The sequence below is a fragment of the Phascolarctos cinereus genome, unplaced genomic scaffold (genome assembly GCF_003287225.1).
Source record: "Phascolarctos cinereus isolate Bilbo 61053 unplaced genomic scaffold, phaCin_HiC Scaffold_4;HRSCAF=312, whole genome shotgun sequence".
Lineage (NCBI taxonomy): Eukaryota > Metazoa > Chordata > Mammalia > Diprotodontia > Phascolarctidae > Phascolarctos > Phascolarctos cinereus.
Window position 1 is genome coordinate 187,627,330 of NW_027555847.1, and position 5,365 is coordinate 187,632,694.

The 5,365-nt window shown below is 38.0% G+C and overlaps 1 pseudogene; it reads left to right on the top strand.

The window, feature by feature from the left end:
• Positions 1-634: 634 nt before the first annotated feature.
• On the top strand, positions 635-1,292 carry LOC110201204 (interferon alpha-21-like; annotated as a pseudogene).
• Positions 1,293-5,365: the final 4,073 nt, after the last annotated feature.

The following is a 5,365-nucleotide window of genomic DNA, read 5'->3' on the forward strand; positions in this document are numbered from 1 at the left end:
GGATTGTTCTCCAGGAAATGGTTTCTGGTCTGAGTGGCAACGAGATTGGTGAAAGGGTGACCAGGGAGTAAAGTAAAGAGAGTGGTATCATTAAAACAAAGGGAGAACAAGAGTTGATGAAGGACTAAATGCAGATGGTGGCAATGGAGGTCATCTGGAAAGGACAGAGGGAAGAGACATTTCAGGGACAGCCCTTTGCAAATGATATATGGCATCTAGGTCACACAGTGGATAGAATACAAGGCTTTGAGTCAAGGAGATTCATATTCCTGAGTTCAAATCTGTCCTCAGACACTTACTAACTGGGTGATCCTGGGCAAGTCATTTCACCCTGTTTGCCTCAGTTTCCTCATCTGTAAAATGAGCTGGAGAACTCCAGCAAACCACTCCAGAATTTTTGCCAACAAAATCCTGAATGGAGTCATGAAGAAACAACTGAACAACAATGTGTGCTACAAAAGAGGGAGTTTAAAAAAATAGTAAAACAGGATAGTTGACCACAAAGAACTTAATCTGTAAATTCTTTTTAAAAGTAAATTTTGTTTCACTTATACAAATGTTACAAAGATGGGATTGTAATCACATTTTCTAAGACCAAAAGTAAGTAAAGAAAGTAGAAAATGAAGGGAAATCCCATGCTAAGCACAGACAATTACACTCAGCATTATTTAAGAGAGAATGGCCTGAAGGCCAGATAACCTGAGAAGCTGAGACAAAGGCTCACTGGTCTCCCAAGCTATCCTCAGCATCATCATGACCTTCTGGAGCTTGTTGCTAGTTGCTCTAGTGCTGCTCTGCTTCAACACCCTCTGCTCCTGGGATATGACCTGTCTCAGGGTCTCCAGAAAGACTTCTCACTTCTGAACCAAATGAGCACATTTTCCCTGATGCCGTGCCTGAAGGACAGGACCAACTTCAACTTCCTGAAGGAAGCCATGGAAGGCAGCCAGCTCCAGAGAAAGCTGCCAAAATCATTGCTCATGAGATGCTCCAGCAGATTTTTACCTTCTTCAGCCAGAATGCTGCTGCTGCCACTTGGATGTCACACAACTTCTCGGTCAACTGAATCAGCAGCTGGTACAACTGGAGAAGTGCCATAGGCAGGATATAAAGTAGAAAGAGCCTTCTTTGGGATGTGAGAACACCAGGCTTGCCCTGAAGAGCTACTTTCAAGGAATAGCCAGTACCTTCAAGGAAAAGGGTACAACCACTGTGCCTGGGAGATCATGAGGGTAGAGATGAGGAGGGTCTTCCTGTTTGTGAGCAAATTCACAAGGAAATTTAGGGACTAAAGAAGAAGAAATAAATGCTGACTTCTTCAAACAATTGACCGTTTCCTTAAAACTAAGTTTTCAATCATTAGAAAGAATTGTTTCTGAAGCAACTAAAAAAATTTGTATTCACTGAATAAAAACATAAGCTGCCATTCATTAACTAAAAGAGAGTTTTAATAGAGAAAATTCTCATCTGTCTTTAATACCTGAACATTTTATAATTCCTATTTATTTTTATCAATCTATCTATTTATTCTAATCAATATATTTTTAATGTTTATTTTTCATGGGAGGACACAGTTATTTTTGTGCTATTTACATTGAGTCTACTGTTCATTGTTATATTTCCCATATAAAATGCAATGTTTTAAAAAACTATATTTTACTAGTAAAACTATATTTTTTACTAGTAAAACTATTTTGCTAGTAAATCTCATGTGAAAAGGCTTATTTAATACCCCCCCATGCAAAGAAACTTATTTCCAAGAATGCAATTCAACAAACATAGATTAAGCACATGCTGAGTTCAACTCACTGTGCTATTTCCTGAATAGATATAAATATAAAATGACATAGTCACTGTCCTCAGAAGAATTTCACTGTAGAGGCAGGATATAACTAGTGCCCAAATAAGTGTGTTCAAAGGTAGAATGTCTTAGAGAAAAAAGTGTGTTCTTGGAAAGCCTTTGGAATTATGCATATGAAGTACATAAAATATTTAAACCCAGTGATCAAGACATTCCATTACTAGACTTATACACCAGTTAATCAATTAGTAAGAAGAAAGTGAGCATATAAACCAAAATATTCATAGCATCACTTTTTGAAATAGCAAAGAATTAGAAACAAAGTAGATGCCCATTGATTGGGGAATTGATTAAAAAAAAGTTGTGGTACACAAATATAATACAAGATTATTGTGACATAAGAAAAGATGAATGTGATGATATAGAGAAGCATGGAGACATATACATGAACTAATGAAGAATGAAGTTATCATAGCCAAGAAAACAATAAACACAATGACAACAATGTGAACAGAAAGACCATACACATACTGACACCTTTCCACTTGTTCCTCACAAATATCAAAAGTGAATGTTGCAAAATTATGAAGAACAAGCATGGTTCAAATGAAGAGACAAGAGAAGATATGCTCAATCCATCCCTTTCTAGAATTTGGAGGTCTATAAGTGTTGTACATTACAAATATTTTCAGACTTTTTCATTGCATTGATCACTTGTACTGTTTTTTTTCTCTTCTTTTGCTTTTTTTTTTTTTAACCCTGTTTGTTATATAGGATAGTTCTTGAGGAGATGGAAGGAAAAGAATACTGGGAGATGTTATAATTTCTAAGAATGCAATTTAGCAAACGTTTGTTTTTGTTTTTGTTTTAGGCAGTTGGGGTTAAGTGACTTGCCCAGGGTCACACAGCTAGTGAGTGTCAAGTGTTTGGTCTGAGGCCAGATTTGAACTCAGGTCCTCCTGATTTCAGGGCTGGTGCTGTATCCACTACGCCACCCAGCTGCCCCCATAGCAAACATATTTTAAGCATACATGAATTCAACTTGCTGTGCTTGCTGTGCTACATACTAGATATATTTTTGAAATGAAAGAGACCAATAAAACCTTTTTAAAAAAATAAAAAGGAAAGAGATGGGCTGACCTTTCTTGTTTATTCTGACTGGTGTTGAAAATGGAAACACTACATGTGGTTCCTATCACCTCAATCTCTAATATAGCATATGAGAAAATATCTTGATAGAAAAGATGTAGTCAATGAAGAGAAGCTAGACCTGACCTAATACATATACAACTTTGTACAATGATTCTCTTTATATCAATATAAAGAGAGGTATATAACCATATATTTACCAGAAAGTGTTTGCTACTGTTTTGAAGGATTTTGTCACACAAAATCTAAAAGAGGAGGAATTCCTTGTCAATGACAAAGCTTTCTAGATTTTCCTATGCACATATGACATTATGCTGATTATATCAGGCCCAGAAACCCTAGAAGAACTCTTCTTAGGGAAAACCACGTTTACTCAAAAGAGATTAGTCTAACCTGCCATGCTGGAAAAACAACAAGAATTTTTAAAAAAGTCAATCAGTCAGTCCACAAGCATTTACTCATCACTTACTATGTGACAGATACTGCGCTAAGTGCTGAGAATAGAAATACAAGCATAAAGAAAGACAGTCCTTGGCCTCAAGGAGCTCACATTCTAATGGGGAAGACTGTACATAAAACCAAAGTATGGAGTATAGGGGGAAATATGGTACCCTGTGTCATGATGTCCAGAGGAGTACTGTATGTGAAAAATTAAGAGCTGAATGTCCAGGATACTCTCCTTAAATGGAAGTTCTGGCAAGAGCCCCAGGGGAAGAGGGTACTTCTGATGTGTGAGATGCCCAGATCATGACCTACAATTGAAAGGATGGCCCACGGAGTTAGTCCAGCAGTAATACTTCGTGAGCATATGGTGCAGAGGGACAATGAATTGAGCCCATAACTGAATAGAAGGAAAAGTTCTAAGTGAATCGTTTTTGAAAACTGTACAGCTTTTTTAATGATCCCAAGAGGCTTTTTACAGCAAAAATCAGTTCTTTTAACATCAATAAATGTCCAGGAATGCTATATGGCAACTATGATAATATGTCACAATCTCAGAAGAAACAAAATTGCCAGTGACCCCAAGTATTTGATATATGGTGAGTATAAGTTGGCTGCAGGTCTCATCAAGAACATTTAAGATTAAGGGCAGAAGCAGGGGCAGCAACTCAGCTAAATTCTACCAACATTCCCCTGCAAACAATTTTAAAATAATGCCTCACATAAAATTCTGGATTGACAGAGCCATTATTAAAAAGTTGGAGTGAGACATTTTTCCAGCCCAAGTCAGCTCAGGAGAATAGCAGGAGAGGTCTGTGACACTGAATTGAGGGCCAACCTAGAGTGACCCACAATGAAGGTAGTGGCAACACCAGAAGCAGGCTGTGGAAACAGCTATGACAGTAGCAGCAGCACCTTCTAGACCTCTCAGCCCAGAGATGGGAAGGGAGTTGGACATCTGGTCATAAAGAGATTACAGGGAACCCATTGCTGGCACTGGGTGCAGCTGGTGCTAAGTGGAAATTCTACTGTCCTTACACAATTCTGGGTCACAGTTCCAGGGAAGAGAGGAGCACCACAGCTTGCAGCCACAGAGTAGCTATGGCCCTTCCTATGTAAAGACCAGAGTGCAGACCAGGAGAGCAATCACCACACCTCTCCCCTGATCATACCACCTTGGAAGCACCAAAAAACTTGCAGACTCCAAGATCCAACTCTGAAAACAACAACACAAAAAAGCCTAAAGCTTGGGACAATGTCTCTCTGACTCCAGGAGGGCAGAGCCTAATTTTATATAAAATTCAGAGTCAAGAAATAAGCTGGAAGAATGAGAAAACAAAATTACTTGACCATAAAAGGTACTATGTTGGCAGGAAAGACCAAGACACAAACTTAGAGGAAAACAACAATGTGAAAACATCTACAACTAAAGCTTCAAAGAAAAAAGTGCTAATTAGACACAAGCCCAACAAGAATTCCTAGAAGAGTTAAAGAAAGGGATGTGAGTGGTAGTGGAAAAATCGAGAAAAGAAATGTGAGTGATGCAAAAAAAAATTGTGAAAAAGGAATTACCAGCTTGATGAAAAGCACAAAAATGCTAAAGAAAATCATGCCTTAAAAAAACAGAATTGGGGGGCAGCTATGTGATGTAGTGGGCCTGAAGTCAAGAGGATCTGAGTTCAAATCCAGCCTCAGATCGAACACTTGACACTAGCTGTGTGATCCTGGGCAAGTCACTTAATCCCAATTGCCTAAAAACAAAACAAAACAAAACAAAACAGAATTGGCCTAATGGTAGAAGAGGCACAAAAATTCACTGAAGAAAAGAACTCCTAATCAGAATTGGTCAAATGGAAAAAGCTGTACAAAAGCTCACTGGAAGCTAATGACTCAATGAGACATTGCGAAACAAATGAAAAAAGTCAAAAGAATGAAAAAAAAAATAGAAGAAAATGTAAAATGTCTCATCAGAAA